The sequence below is a fragment of the Python bivittatus genome, unplaced genomic scaffold (assembly GCF_059951505.1).
Source record: "Python bivittatus isolate LINGU-HERP-01145 unplaced genomic scaffold, Pbiv_v1 ctg000170_np1212, whole genome shotgun sequence".
Classification (NCBI taxonomy): domain Eukaryota; kingdom Metazoa; phylum Chordata; class Lepidosauria; order Squamata; family Pythonidae; genus Python; species Python bivittatus.
In genome coordinates, this window is record NW_028277039.1 from 1387261 (window position 1) to 1404469 (window position 17209).

Sequence of the window (17209 nt, forward strand, 5' to 3'; positions counted from 1 at the left end):
CCAAGTCACCTGCATGCAAGGCAGACAGGGAAGAGTGCAGGGATTGTGAGAGACCCACCCAGAGGCCAAGTGGCAGTAGAGTGGAAAGCTGGGCTTGCCACAGCATTGTCTCCGCTACTGCACAAACGCACATTAAAGACCCTTTCCAAGGTCCTTGTGACAGCCCTCCACCCATCACCCTATTCATTACTCTGCCACAGCTGGTGATCTTCATTGAATTAAAAGCTGGAAATGGATGTTATATATTATTTTCACTAAAAAAAAATACATTTTCCCATCTTGTATCATACAAGAGTCCAAAATAAGCCTGGCTAAGTGGAGCATTGGAAGTGGCAGGTTGTACCTATTCAGACTTGCCAGAAGACTGGGTAGCATTAGTCTGAGATGGTTGAGGATTCCTGCTCTCTGCAGAGGATTGGACTAGAAAATCTTCAAGGTGCCTTCCAATCCTATGATTCTGTGATACTATAATCAGTACACTTTCTCTGTAATTCTCAGAGACACTCAGTTCCTTATTGTGGCCCCCAGCCATGATATTGTTCAGCCCCAATGACAATGTGCAGTGACTGCTCCTTGTATCAGTACATACTTCTCTATGCTGTTCAGATGTCTGGGGTTAAGATCTCCAGTGTAGTGCGTACACCCCCAGCCCCACATTATACGCAGAAAATCATGGAAGTGCCATGCTTGTTTTCCTTCATGAAGGCCACCTGTATGCTTCATACCTGGGGCTAATGCAGGCTGACTGACCTATTAGAAGAGCAGGTGTTCCTCCCAAAGGGTGTTCAAAGCAGTGCACAAAAATAGCAATATATATCTATATCATCTATATCTATACCATAAAAGATAATAAAAAACTAAAAAAAAGAGGATGTTTCCATTAAAACTATCTTCAGTGACACTCTGATCCTGGAGTTCTTTTATCCAGCAAATAATGTCTTAAGATATCACTTGAAGCTAGACTGCACGGGGATTAGCTGTAATTTTCCAGGGTTCTCCATTAAATGGGGGTGGGGGCCTTGGGCTGCAAAGGCGTCAAACTGTTGTTGTTAACTGCCAATAATCCAAGTAATAAACTGGCCACTGTATCAAAAAACAGAATGGCTTGACCTGGTGTATCCTTGATAAATCCATCCTTCTCCTGCCAAGCAATGCATTCTTTTCTAAACGCTCACAAACTGCTCATCTGATCCAGAATTTAACTCAAGTTTGGCTGACTAGTCTGAAGTTACATGAATGTTCTCTCCCTTTTTGAAGTCCAGAACACTTGCCCTCCTCCAGTCCTCTGGCACTATTCCTGTCCTCCAGTATTTCCTAAAGATCATAGAAAGGGCTTCTCAGGTAGAATAGATTTGGTCCTAGAGGTTTAAACTTCTTCATTGGAGCCAGTTACTCTCTAACCATTTCTCCTCACTTTGGGTTGTCTCTTCCTCTTTGTGTCCATTCTTCTGCTTAGGTCCATGTGAATCATTCCCCATTCAGGAGAAGACTAAACAAAGCAGTTGAGGAGCTTTGCCCTCTCCCTGTCTCCTTCTGCTCTCCTATGTCTTCTCCTAACAGTGGACCTTCCCCTTCCTTTTATGATTGATGTAGTCAAATAAAGCAATTATTGTTTGTTTTAGGTTCCCTTGTGAGTCTAATGTCCTTTTGTACTTTAGTTTTTCTACCATTCATCCTGCAGATATTAACTACCTGCTGGATGTGGAGGGAATAGGGAATGGCCTTGAAGGACAGGAGGAAGAGCCACTACCAAGGCAGTGGTCAGGTAAGTGGGGCTTGAGCCCGTCACAAGAAACCAGTTTGAGTAAACATCTCAGACAAGCCCCTCCCTAATTCACATTAAGACGAAGTGAGGGAAGGGGAAGCACGTCTAGCCTTGCCAGATTCTGTTACAATAAAAGTAGTCCTGACCCATATGGCACTGGTTTCTTAGTCTAGTCCGTCGTATAGGTCTGACCTCACCCTTGCAAGTCTCCATCTTCACTAAGGACAGCAAAGGTCCAGAACACAGTTCAACAGATAAGAACATCTATAGGTTTCTTTAAGATCAACAGTGGAACACATAGGGCTTATATATAAGCTGCACTGAATCTGAACAGGTCAAAGATTGCACAATTAAATGGGTGGAGAGCTTACCCAGGCAACTGACATGCCACAATGTATCAATGGGAGATAAATATTACAATTACTGTAATAACTGTATGTAATAAAATCTTGTATAATAATATTTCCTAAGAAGTTTTTTCATTGATATATTCCAGTATTGATTGCCAAAGGGGAGAATACATATTCAAACAAGTGCTGGAAATGTAATCAACATCATTCTTTGGGATCGGTGGCCATGTCCCAAGGCTCAGCAATTTTGAAAGACAGGATGAAACCAATTTGAAATATTTTGTGGCCTCATTTGTCACATCAATTGTCTGGTTGCTTCAAAGTATTCCTCTCACAAGTACCTTTTAAAAAAATGAAAATTTTCGTGACTCATTTTCTCCTTTACATCCTAGATAGTGTTAAATTAAATTATGCTAAATTTGGGCAATCAGGACCAATGGCTGATTTAATAATGGTAGAGATTTAAATCCTAGGATCAGTCCAGATATTGATGAAATACTCATCTGCATTTTGGCTACTGAGAGAGCTGGACTCCTCTCATTTCAGTTACAGCAGATCCTCTAAGGATCAAAGATTCTGGGTTATGTTTAGCTCACTTCCTAAGATGTAGCAGTTTTGTACTTCATTCATGGAAATTCTCAGATCAGTGAAAATGGGGAATATACTTACAGATCTAACAAAGGTGCAGTTTCATAGTTTTTGTGATGGCTTAAACTTCAGCCTTTCACCTGTTTAAACATTTTGGGTAACTACAGTTGGATCTGGCCAAAGGTGGAATTTCTTTGCCTTTCTCCTTCCTTCCCTGGGAACCTTCCATCAGAGCAGGCCTTGGAACATGGTTCCTTTTCACCCCTTGCAGAATATCAGCCATTTTCACAGCCCCCCCCCCCCCCCGCTTTCTGGGGCAATTTCTTTACTGAAGGCTTGCAAACTCAGGTCCACTCAGCTCTGGGATGCCCCTCCCAGGTCTAATATGATGGGAAACAATGAGTTTTGAATCTTGCTTGTTTGCTCTTGATTGCAAGCAAATTGCGGGGGGAGGGGGGGACTTATAGGGCTGGGTGCCCAGGACTCCCACTGACCATCAGGACTATGTTCTCCCAGTTGACAGCCTCTCTGCCTGTCAGAATCCTGTCCCTTCCTGCCCCAGGACACCTTGTTCCTAGGAGCTGCCCCAGCACCACGGGGGTGGGGGGGATTCTTGCAGGAAAGGCGTCAGATATCCAGCTGTTGCTTCCATCTCTTTTTCAGCCAAGGAAAACCCATTATGGAGGGGAAAATAGAAGGAGACCCTGTCAGGAAGTCTCTTAATAAGACTAAAATAAAAGCTGAGTTTTAAATGAAATGGAGGTCTTTCCCTACATTTTCACTCAGGAATTACACCCGAGACTGAGCTTGTCCAAGAAAATAAGCACAGCATCTTGTTCTTACCAGCTTTGCCCTATAGCTGTTTTCCATGTAGAACTAGAGATTAGTTTTACCTTCTTTCCAAAATTGGGTTTGTTTCTGACTGAGGTTTAATACAGTCATTCTTTATTAGACTAGAACTGGGGAAATCTTTCCACTGCTTTTTCTCTACAAGATTCAACTGCAAAATTGTACAATAGGATTAGTCCCTGGGGAGTGCAGCCTCCTTCTCTGTCCCAGGTTGGGTTCCCACATGGAAGCCATGGGCAGCCTCGCCCCTTTCGTGCGGGCCCTTGGGAGCATCTGGGCCAGGAGAGGCTGGGCCCAAGGAGAGGCCTCCTGCGGGGGCTCTGCTCTGCCTTCTCTCCCGTGGCACCTCTGAGAAGACAGAATCAGCTGCTGGGGCTTCTGCTGGTAACAGAGGGGCTGTGCTCAGTTCCTGCCCCTAACCCCATGAATTTAAGAATAATGCCCAGTTTCCTCCTCGCCCCAATGATGCTACCTTTAACCATCATCAACTCAGGAGTGAGGAAGGCTTCTGGCTCTCAGCTGGACAGGGGTGTGTGCAGGACAGTTCCCCTTTCCCATTATTCGTGCCACATCCAAGGAGAGTCTAAAGGTGGGGGAAATCTGTCCCACTTCACCACCTAGAATTGTGGTTGGGTGTGTTGGAGGCGTGGGCGCGCCCCCTCCCCGATCCCTGACCAGTAGTTGCCCCTCCATTCACACTTTGTTTCAGACCAATCACCTTCCCCTCGGCTCCTGATCCCAACACCCCTCCAGGTTTTGCTCAGTTAGAAGGGCAGGCCCCCACTTTTTCATCTGGGGGAGAAGAGGGGGCATCCTCATGCTGATTTGCCTGCTTCCTTGAATTTGTCCTTTCGAACACTGCTGCATTCCCACCCACCAGAGACCCAGCTTCTGGTCAGCTTCAGTTCTGCAAGCCCTGGCAAGTTGCACAATCTGGGCAGGGTCGACTCCCATCCTGTAGAAAACTATTTCTGTCCTGGGGTCCTCCCACTTGTCCCTTTACTTCATATTATATTGAACTTGGGGATGCCCAAATGAGCAGCTCAGCCAACCCATAGAAGCCAGTCCCTATTCCTGCTGTCAGGCCTTGGCTCATGGATGCTTTCCTAGCTGGCTGGCAACATGAGAAATGGCACTGTAGAAAATCTTGCATCGTCATCATCATCATCATCACCATCACCACCACCACCATTTCCCTGCTGTTTATATAAGCACTCACTTTTATAAGCATTTTAATGAGAGGCACACTCAGAAGTCAGGGCAATACCATTTGACAATGACTCAGAATAGATGCAAGAGAGGCAGGGCAAGGACTAGCAATGAGGGCACCAAATGTTATGCCAGTATTAGATAGAAGAGCACTCTAACTCAGTAGTGGGGAAAGACCTTGGAGTCTTTCCAATCTGGCAAGGGTCTTCAGACCCAGAGTGCTTTGGGACCCCCTTGCAGCTGCCTAAGCATCACTCCAGATTTGCTCTATTTCTGTCCTCCCCTTGCAAAAGTTCAGGGATCGCCCCCAGAACAATCGTCACTATCCCCCTGCAGTCTAAGGTAGGTGATGGCAGGGAATCTGGATAAGCAGGGGTCCTGCCTTCATCCCCCCCATCATCATCGTCCTTCTGCCCATCCCTGTTCTGGACTACCTCCATCAGGAGTGCCTCTTTCAGATGTTCTTCCAACAGAGGAAGGAGGAAAGGGAACTGACCCGGCCCTGGAAACCTTAGGCTCCATCCCCAGGCTGTGGCTCCCATCCAGGAATGGAACGGATGCCGTGCAGCCGCAGTCCAGGCTCCTTACCACAAGGGATGGAAGTTCACTGTACCTGGATATGGATGCCGGCCTCTCTGTCAAAAGGTCGTAGCTCTGCAGAGGAGTTGGTGGACCACAGCTTTATATTAATCACTCAGAATCAATTGACTGGAGCACATGATGGCTACCTAATGGGTGGGAGGGCCTCTGCACAAACATAACTTTAATGCTCCTCCTGCAGTCTCCTTATAGCTACCTCGGGGGGTATCACACTCCCTCTGTGCAACTCATTTCCTCCTGGGATCTGACTGAGTGTCCTACAGAACCCATGTAGCTCAGCCATTTAGGAAAAAGAATTTCCTTCAGCATAGAGGCCAATTGAGGAGCACTTTACATAAAGCATGGAGAGAGAAAATTGGATGCCATAGAATGAAGAGAAAATAGCATAAACCTAAAGCATCAGATAGTCATGCTTTCAAGCTGTTTGAAAACTAAGACAGTTTGATTTCTGCAAACAATGATAGTGTGAAGGATCCCTCAAGTTAGTCTCAACTTTCCATCTGATTGTTTATCAGTAGGACTTCATGAAATAGACTCCAATCCTTTGCCTAATTGTACTTCAAATGAACTGGAGGTCCGTACCTGATCCCTCTGCCTTTTTGACCCCCTCCTTTACCCCCTCCCCCAGACAAGAAGGCAATTGTAGACCAAGGCAGAGCTAAAATTATCTGTCCTTTTCCAGCAGCTTGAGAGGAGGTTAATAGGAGAGGAGGTATGGAATACCAGAAACAGCAATATTGTTTGGATCCAACCATTTTTTACTCTACCCAACAGTAAGTGTGCCCCTCCAAGGCACTATCTCTTGGAAATTGGTCCTCAGCAGAAAAAAAGCTGCCCCAAATTGCCAAAGACTGAGGAATGGAGGCTCAGTATCAAGATGGACCATAATGATTATACTAAACTAGGAAATGAACAACCAGCTCCAGGAAGGCTTCCATAAGTGGTGAGGAGACAAATCCATTCTTTTGATGGGGAAATGGTGCTTAAGAGAAGACTGAATTATGTCCCCAGTTATCCCCCTTTTGGCCTCAGTTGGTGGAACTGTGGGATGACTAGTCCTGCAAACTAGTGGTGCTCCCTTTCTGGCTTAAACTAAAAAAATTTTTTAAAATTAATAATATAAAATATTAATTAATTCACAATTTTCATACTGAATGGAAAATGTTATTTGTTTGTTTCTTTATTTCTTAAGAACTGTATACTACTTAATCTCCAATGTCTCCCAGCAGGAACCATAAAATAAAGCCATACAATATAATACGAATAAAAATATCCATGGTAAATAAGTATATAAAGTAGAAGGACATAAAAATAAAATGGCAACATCCATTAATCAACAGCATCTTCCAGAAAAGCTCCATCTTAATTCACTGCCTGAAGGTTACCCCACAGAAGACAGTCGGAAGGGAGCCAGTACTAACCTGGGAGAAAAGGGCAGACGCTGACAGAGGACCAAGAAGGGAGGCTGAGAGACAACAGACCCCTTGGAAGGGCAAAGTGCTGGGCCACACGCAGCATGGATGGGAACTGGGAAAGGGAGCAGAGGCCTGAGTGCCGGGATGGGTTTGTCTCAGGGAAGAGACCTCCCTTCCTCTAGAGGAGCCTTCCCAGGGAGTGGGTCCACATTGGAGCCAGAGCCCTGTTCCTGCTCTGGATCCAAAGAGCTGCGCTTGCCACTCAATTTGGGGTGAAGGAAGAGTAGCAGTGGCTCACTTTACCATATGTGGCCGCACCAAATGGGGAGAAATCCCCAGGAGGTACAAATATTGAAAGATAAAGGCAAAACAAGTGATAATCAGGATATCACCCCATGAACAAAAGGGGCGGGTCTCTGACCGCCACATTGTGCCCGTCGTCTCGCCACCTTGGATGCCATCCTCCCTGCTGATGCCACTCAATCTAGGTCACAGATAGACAATTGAAACCTGGGAAACCAACCAGCCAGGAGCCAGTCAGTGCTATCTATCTATCTATCTATCTATCTATCTATCTATCTATCTATCTATCTATCTATCTATCTATCTCATGAAGGTGACTCTGCGTGAAGTGCAATGATTAAAATAATAATAATAATAATAATAATAATAATAATAATATAATGTAATTGATAAAATTAATATATAAACCATACTATGAACATGCCTGGGGCCAAAAAAACACAGCCTTTCAAGCACTAAACAAACAACTGGGATCGCTTAACCTCCTGACCCAAATGCCTGTGGGAAAGGCCAACAGGGTTGGGGCCATCCAGATCTCCAAGGCATGTCTGTTCTGTGGGCAGGCAAGCAACAGAGAAGGGGAAGAAGAGGGTACATCTCCTCCATGCTGGCCAGGTTGCAGACCCTGCCCTGACCAAGGGGGCTGAACAAGCTGCCTCTGAGATTCTTCCAACACTCTGGTTCCATAATAACAAAATATATGAAATATGACAAAGCTGAACCATTACAAGTCAAACTCCGAGCTGAATGTTGGAAAGACTAAGAAACATAGGGGTTCACAGCTGGCCACAATGACATCTGAATAACAAAAATGTGTGCCATGATGTCACTATGTAAAGTCTGCATTTCACACTTGAATTGTGACGTCCCTCAAGAGTATGTAAGAGATGGAGTTTGTCTCATGACACCCATTTCCTCACTTGCCCCTCCCATGGACTCTCATGCTAAGAAACTGTTTAATGCTGAAATGAGAAGAGGGGGCTGTGGACATTTTTTTCCAGGTTCTGGTGGGCAGGTGAAATATGGCAATCAAATGGTAGAAGAGTATGAAATTGTCTATGTGGATAATATAGAGATGTGACAATATGTACTGTCACTAATGTAAACAGTAGCCCTGAGCAAGCAGAGGAGGAAAGCGAACAGGAGTTTGATGGCCATGATGAAGACAGGAGTGTGACTGTGTGTTCTGAGGGATTCTGTGCTCAGCTGGGAAGGGGAGGAGTTCGTCTCCTACTGACTGCAAGGGGTGTGTCCTGACAACCATTGACTGCCCATTGGGTGGCTAAGTGACTGATCCTTGCTAACTAAGCAGAGATTGTAGCAGGCATATAAGGCAGTCAGATTCTAAGGGGTGAACTGAAAGAAAAAACAAGGAGTGCAAACAGGAATTTACCAGTGGAATTTGGACATCTCTACTCATTGGGTCCTGCCCTTTCTGGCCATTTTAGCTTAGGCTGTGCCAGAGAGTAAATGCCTGGCCTGGCCTGGCCTGGCTTTTTGACACAGGGCTATCCCTGTCCTGGGAATAGGAGAGCTATAGTTCTGTATGTTCAAGTGGACCTTTGAACTGCCTTATCTGGCATTAAGGGCACAAGACTCTGGAAGGTGGTTGCTCTGTGTGAAATTTATCAGGCTGGGGTTGAGGTGTGGCTGAGGAAGGGGGGAGATTGGAGGTAATCATTAAAAAAGCTCCCCCCAAAGCAAATACACATCCGCTCAGGCTGCCTGGCTGCACATGGAGGTGCTGTGCTTGTGGGGGCGAGGGTGGGACCTCACTCGGTCCAGGGAATGCAACCTTCAGCCAGCCAAAGCGGGGGATCTGACTGCCGTGGGCCGCGAGGAGCACCCGGGACGCATCTCCTCAATGCTGAGAGACAACGTGGCTCTGGGAGCGGGAGGTGCACGAGTCTTCGGCTCCTTGGAACACATAGCCGCACTTCCTACCGGGGAGTAAGTTGAACCAAACTAAAGGTCATCCCAGACTTTGAGATTTGGTTTATAATGAAAAGGCATATAATAAATGTCACAAACGAACAAGAATTCAGTGGGACTTCAGTTTGGATTTAGATTATGACGGCTTTGCACGGTGGCAACAGGTTGCGCAGTGTGGCCCAGTGAGACTTTACTCAGAAGGTGCAACTTACTGCTGGGCAATACGTGCAGATAGGCGGCTTCCATCTGGAGCCTGGTTGCATTACACTTAGACGTACATACGCACCCTTACATACTGTGTGTGTCTGACTGCTCACAGGGGCCATGAGATCCCTGCCTACTGCATTCGGTTGGCACACGGGGTGCTACATGCCAGAGAGTGACAGACGGATTTTAGGCTGGATCTGTGACTGCTCGGTCCCTCACCCAGCCCGAGCCTCTCTTAGGACCGGGGTGGCTTGGCTGGAACTCTGGCCTTAGGAACCGCAGCGGCCAAAGCAAGCAGGGGATGCCCAACCGATCGAAGCAGCGAAAAGGGGAGACAACGTGGCGGCCGAGCCCAGCCCAGGATTAGCCCCGCATCTCCCAGGTCCGCCTAAGCGGCTCTTCCGGTCGGGCGCGTCCTGAACAAAGCATCCGACGTGGAGCTGAAGGGAGGAGCAGAGGAGGGGAGAGGGTCTGCATTCAGAACGGTCCAGTTTTACCCGGAGAAAACTGGGGGGCGTTTGACCTATAGACCCAGTTCAAAATCGGGAAGGCGCCCTTCCGCCGCCTCCCCCGGGGCCCCGCAATCGGCGCCCTCGCCCAGCAGCCCGGGGGCGGCTGCCTGCGGGAGGCGGGGAGGATTCTGGGAAGCGCCCCTCGCCCGAGCAGGCAGGCAGCCCCCCCGCCCCCGCCGCGGAGAGCGCGTCCATCTGCTGAAGCCGCTGCGTCTCGCCTCCGCCAATCAAGGCCCTAATGGGGCGCGCGGAGCCTTTCCGGGAAAAACTGGGGCCCGAAATAGCAAACGCTGCGGGGCGGAGGATGTTGCCTCCCCCCCGTAAGCGGAGGCCGGGGGGCCTTCCTGGGGACCCGCTTGGTGCCCTGCGGAAAGCGCTGGCCGCCTGCGAGGGGGGAGGGGCGTTGCCGGGGGGCTGCTTGAGAAGAGGCTCCCCTCCTTCACGCGGCTTTCCTCTCCCGGAGGAAGAATCCCGCCTGCCGGTCCGGGGGCGGAGGGCCTCCCTCATGCGGTGCGTCCCCAGGGAGCCTGGCCTCCGCCCGGCATGCGACATTTCGCTTCCCGCCCCGAGCAGGCCGGGCGTCAGATCCCGGCGCCCGAGGCACGGCGGGCAGCCGGGCATTGCCCGCCCTCCGCTCCCCTGCCCGGTCGGGAAAGGCGCTCCCGCGGGACCCTTTCCCCCCGTCGTGGCGGGCTCTGTCGGGCGTCCCCTGGAGGCGGCGCTTCGGGCAGCAGAGAGCCCCCTCCTCCCAGCCTGAGCGCCCCCCGAGACCGGGAGCCGGGGATTGGCAGCCGGCCAGAAGAGCAGCCAGGCGGGGGCGGGATTGGGCGGCGAAGCCTCAGAGAAAGGCCCCCTGTGCAGAGCGCCGCCCCCACCCCCACGGCTGACCCAGGTCTCTGGGCTGGCGACGAGCTTCGAGGCCTGGCAGGGAAGGAACCTCCCCTCTGGCTTTGCGTGCCATCCACAGCGGTGGATCTCCAGGTTGGGAGAGGTGGCAGCTGAAGTGGATGTGTGCGGGGGGGGCTCTGACAGCTGGCTAGACCTGTCTCTGGCCACCCCCCCAAGGGGGATTGCGCGCATTTTCACTCGGGACGGAGGGGGCAGCCATCCTGCCCAGGAGAGATTTTCCACTGCAGGCCAGGGAGAGGCAGCGGGGATTGGCAATGGGGGGAGCAAAAGCAAGGCCCACCGACAGGGGAGAAAGAGCCCTGGTTGCCCCCTTGACCTCTGTGATTCTGCAGTTCTTGTGCAGAATGCGAGATGGTGGGAAGAGGGGCAAAGCAGGGCAGGTCTCCAGCTCAGGCCACATTGAAACCATTTGCAAAAGACCCCGTTGGTAACTTGGTCCTAAACCAGGGGTGTCAAACTCAATTGCACAGGGGGCCAAAATCCAAAACACACTTTAGGTCGCGGGCCGAACAGGATAAACATTTATTGAACACACTAAAACTAAACTTTTAAAACTTTAAAACTTTTAAAACTTAACTTTTTTGAACATAATATGAATAAAAACAGACAGGAATATTATTCCAGAATAAATCAACTCAAACCTTAAATAACTTATGATATTTTGCTCTCCAAAATATATCCTGTCTAAATTATACAAGTTAGAAATAAAGTAAACGTTAAAAGAACAAACATTCAAATTTCTTTACTCTTGTCTTATATAAAATGTCATTTTATATAAAAAATAAACTTAAATTTTAAATATCCCAAAAGATTTTGCTCTCCATAAAAATATATCCTGTTAAAATTATACAAATTCAAAATATGAACATGCTGCATAACAAAACCTGGAAATATAAATAAAATTTGTGCTTTTCAGCAATAACAAATCAAATCATTCAGTTGTCTTTGCTCTTATGTCATTTTATCAGAGCTGGACGCCTGGCATCTTTTTTTGGCAACAAGTTCGTTTATATTTGGTGTGAGGTTCTGTGTTGTGGAGATTCTCAGGATGGACTGCAGGTGCTCATCAGTGAGACGACTCCTGTGTGCTGTTTTGTTAGTCTTCATCACTGAGAAGAGCTTCTCACACAGATATGTGCTACCAAACATGCACAAGGTTCGAGCCGCATGTAGACGGAGCTGGGGCATTTCTGCGGGAATGGAGTGAATAAACTGTGCGGGCCATGCAGTGTTGTACTTTGCCTTCAGTGTACCATTACACTGCAGCTCCATCAGCTCCATCTGAATCTGCACAGGTGCGGTTTCCACATCGACGGCAAATGGGTTGCGAAGCAACTCAAAATTCTTTTTTTGTTCTTCAAAGTCACCAAAGCGCCGTGCGAACTCAGTGCGCAGTGCGCTCAGTTTATCAGCAAAGTGCGTATTTGGGAACACCGTTGTGCCGACTTGGTTCAACATTACTTGGCAACAGGGAAAGTGGGGCAAGTTGCACTGGTGCATTTGTGTCTCCCATAAAAGCAGCTTCACTTGAAATGCCTTCACTGCGTCATACATGTCAGTGATCATGCGGTCACGTCCCTGGAGCTGGAGGTTTAAGGCGTTGAGATGAGCTGGTATGTCAACCAGAAATGCCAACTCGCATTTCCACTTTTCATCCCTAAAATTAGTGGAGTCTTTTCCTTTACTGTCCATGAACTGACAGATTTCGTTGCTGAGCTCAAAAACTCTGTTGAGAACTTTTCCCCGACTTAGCCAACGCACCTCTGTATGATAAGGAATGTCAGCAAACTCTGAATCTGTCTCCCGCATAAAGGACTGAAATTGCCGGTGATTTAAACCTTTAGCTCGGATAAAGTTTACGGTTTGTGTTACAGTGCTCATTACATTGTCCATCTTCAGGACTTTGCCACATAGTGCTTCCTGGTGTATGATGCAGTGATATGCCGTTAACTCACCACTACAGTTCTCCTCCTGCATCTTTACTCGCATCCTTCCCAGTAGTCCACTTTTTTCACCACACATAGATGGTGCTCCATCAGTTGTAAGTGCAATAAGTTTGTCGCAGGGCAGTTTCATGTCGGTTATACTTTGACATACATTTTCAAAAATGTCTTTTCCAGTCGTTGTCCCGTGCATCGATTTAATGTCCATTATTTCCTCTGTAACGCGCAAATTGGAGTCCACTCCACGGATGAAGATGGCCAGCTGTGCAGTATCAGTCATGTCAGTACTTTCATCCACAGCAAGAGAGTATGCAATAAAGTCTTTGCTTCTTTCACTCAACTGTGTTCTTAAATCAGTGGCCATCTCACAAACTCGATCAGCAATCGTATTTCTACTCAGGCTTACATTTGCCAGCATCTGCTTTTTGTCTGGACATAAGACGTCAAACACCTTGATCATGCGGCTCTTCAGAAATTCTCCCTCGGTAAATGGCCTGGCTGATTTGGCGATCTCCTCTGCCACGATAAAACTTGCTTTCACAGCAGCTTCACTTTGTGATTTTGCACGGGTAAAAAACGTCTGCTGAAGTGTCAGATTCTTCTTTAACTCTTCTGCTTTCTGTATTTTCTGCTCTGCATTCAGGTCTTTCAGGTTATCCTGATGTTTTGTCTCATAGTGCCGTCTTAGATTAAATTCTTTAATTACAGCCACATTAGCTCCACAAATGAGACACACGGGTTTACCGGCAATGTCAGTAAACATATACTCAGCCTCCCATCGGTTTTTAAAGGCTCTGTTTTCAGAATCAACTTTTCTCTTCGGCATCGTGAGGGCTAGCTTCGCAATAACTTGCAGCATCATAAGTTAGACTTGATTAACGCGGGAAGCGTTCGGCAAGGCAGCTGAAGCGCTGCATTATGGGATCTGTAGTTTATTGTGTTACCAGCGCTTCATATCGCCGGGCCATTAATAACAATAATATATAAAATGATCTTGTGGGCCGGATATAATTACACGCCGGGCCGGATGTGGCCCGCGGGCCTTGAGTTTGACACATATGCTCTAAGCCATAAGAGCAGCTCAGGAGTGGAGCTAATGGCCCAGAGGCAGTGATCAAACCCCAGACAGGTGGTGTGTTCAAGCAAAGTCTGTTGGGAATATTTTAATTTGGATTCCTGGTCTGAGCAGCGGGTTGGACTCGGTGCCCCAAAGTGGGGTTTTATGATTCTAGGGATAGAGATGGTATGTTAAATAAAATTCACAATGCCCCAAGGGCTGTGCAAAGGCCCCCTAGCTGCTGCGTGATAGCAATAAAGCTAGCCTGGAGTCTCTCCTTGGACCAGAAAGCCAAAGCAGCTGCTGCTGGACAGACAAATAGTTTTGCAATGACTAAGCCAGAGAAATGGACAAGAAAACCGAGAATTGCTGGCTGCAGCACCTTCTCGCAGAACCACTCTAATAGAAAGGAGCCCTGGAGGAAGCATTTGACTAGGGTCAACAACATCAGTTTTTCTCCTGGCACCAGTTTTCCATCCCTGCATTGGTTTTAGAAAAAAACACAGCATGTTGACTGTGCAATTTAATGACTGTTTGGGAGTTTCTGTTTTCCTGGAAGTGAGTTTTCATTTTGCCCTTTATTAAATGTCAGGGCCAGAACATCCGTGTGATGTTTCTCTTACAGATTAAAAAGCTTTCAGAGCAATTGCAGTGGGTGGGAGCGGTGTGCTCTTAGCCCCGGTGCTAATGGTTCATTAACCCTTCCGTTCAGCTAAGCAGTCCTGTTTACTGGCTCCCTCAGGATGGTCATGCTTCTGAGGCAAACAAGCTTCTGCAGACCTGGCTGAGTTCACCCATCATAGGAAACATGGTTTATTCAACCATGGTTTACTGGCAACAAATATGGTTGGTTGGTCGGTTGGCCTCTCACTGCACAGAAACTAAACAAATCACACTGACAGTTTAGGACATGTGTCAAACTCAAGGCCCGCGGCCACATCCGGCCCGGCGTGTAATTATATCCGGCCCACAAGATCATTTTATATATTATTGTTATTAATGGCCCGGCGATATGAAGCGCTGGTAACACAATAAACTACAGATCCCATAATGCAGCGCTTCAGCTGCCTTGCCGAACGCTTCCCGCGTTAATCAAGTCTAACTTATGATGCTGCAAGTTATTGCGAAGCTAGCCCTCACGATGCCGAAGAGAAAAGTTGATTCTGAAAACAGAGCCTTTAAAAACCGATGGGAGGCTGAGTATATGTTTACTGACATTGCCGGTAAACCCGTGTGTCTCATTTGTGGAGCTAATGTGGCTGTAATTAAAGAATTTAATCTAAGACGGCACTATGAGACAAAACATCAGGATAACCTGAAAGACCTGAATGCAGAGCAGAAAATACAGAAAGCAGAAGAGTTAAAGAAGAATCTGACACTTCAGCAGACGTTTTTTACCCGTGCAAAATCACAAAGTGAAGCTGCTGTGAAAGCAAGTTTTATCGTGGCAGAGGAGATCGCCAAATCAGCCAGGCCATTTACCGAGGGAGAATTTCTGAAGAGCCGCATGATCAAGGTGTTTGACGTCTTATGTCCAGACAAAAAGCAGATGCTGGCAAATGTAAGCCTGAGTAGAAATACGATTGCTGATCGAGTTTGTGAGATGGCCACTGATTTAAGAACACAGTTGAGTGAAAGAAGCAAAGACTTTATTGCATACTCTCTTGCTGTGGATGAAAGTACTGACATGACTGATACTGCACAGCTGGCCATCTTCATCCGTGGAGTGGACTCCAATTTGCGCGTTACAGAGGAAATAATGGACATTAAATCGATGCACGGGACAACGACTGGAAAAGACATTTTTGAAAATGTATGTCAAAGTATAACCGACATGAAACTGCCCTGCGACAAACTTATTGCACTTACAACTGATGGAGCACCATCTATGTGTGGTGAAAAAAGTGGACTACTGGGAAGGATGCGAGTAAAGATGCAGGAGGAGAACTGTAGTGGTGAGTTAACGGCATATCACTGCATCATACACCAGGAAGCACTATGTGGCAAAGTCCTGAAGATGGACAATGTAATGAGCACTGTAACACAAACCGTAAACTTTATCCGAGCTAAAGGTTTAAATCACCGGCAATTTCAGTCCTTTATGCGGGAGACAGATTCAGAGTTTGCTGACATTCCTTATCATACAGAGGTGCGTTGGCTAAGTCGGGGAAAAGTTCTCAACAGAGTTTTTGAGCTCAGCAACGAAATCTGTCAGTTCATGGACAGTAAAGGAAAAGACTCCACTAATTTTAGGGATGAAAAGTGGAAATGCGAGTTGGCATTTCTGGTTGACATACCAGCTCATCTCAACGCCTTAAACCTCCAGCTCCAGGGACGTGACCGCATGATCACTGACATGTATGACGCAGTGAAGGCATTTCAAGTGAAGCTGCTTTTATGGGAGACACAAATGCACCAGTGCAACTTGCCCCACTTTCCCTGTTGCCAAGTAATGTTGAACCAAGTCGGCACAACGGTGTTCCCAAATACGCACTTTGCTGATAAACTGAGCGCACTGCGCACTGAGTTCGCACGGCGCTTTGGTGACTTTGAAGAACAAAAAGAATTTTGAGTTGCTTCGCAACCCATTTGCCGTCGATGTGGAAACCGCACCTGTGCAGATTCAGATGGAGCTGATGGAGCTGCAGTGTAATGGTACACTGAAGGCAAAGTACAACACTGCATGGCCCGCACAGTTTATTCACTCCATTCCCGCAGAAATGCCCCAGCTCCGTCTACATGCGGCTCGAACCTTGTGCATGTTTGGTAGCACATATCTGTGTGAGAAGCTCTTCTCAGTGATGAAGACTAACAAAACAGCACACAGGAGTCGTCTCACTGATGAGCACCTGCAGTCCATCCTGAGAATCTCCACAACACAGAACCTCACACCAAATATAAACGAACTTGTTGCCAAAAAAAGATGCCAGGCGTCCAGCTCTGATAAAATGACATAAGAGCAAAGACAACTGAATGATTTGATTTGTTATTGCTGAAAAGCACAAATTTTATTTATATTTCCAGGTTTTGTTATGCAGCATGTTCATATTTTGAATTTGTATAATTTTAACAGGATATATTTTTATGGAGAGCAAAATCTTTTGGGATATTTAAAATTTAAGTTTATTTTTTATATAAAATGACATTTTATATAAGACAAGAGTAAAGAAATTTGAATGTTTGTTCTTTTAACGTTTACTTTATTTCTAACTTGTATAATTTAGACAGGATATATTTTGGAGAGCAAAATATCATAAGTTATTTAAGGTTTGAGTTGATTTATTCTGGAATAATATTCCTGTCTGTTTTTATTCATATTATGTTCAAAAAAGTTAAGTTTTAAAAGTTTTAAAGTTTTAAAAGTTTAGTTTTAGTGTGTTCAATAAATGTTTATCCTGTTCGGCCCGCGACCTAAAGTGTGTTTTGGATTTTGGCCCCCTGTGCAATTGAGTTTGACACCCCTGGCTTAGAGCGTCTTCTAACATTCAGCTGGAATGTTCCTTCCTGTAATGTAAATCTACTCTATCCTGCCCTGCAATGAGAGAGGACCTCAGGTACATGATTTCTTTT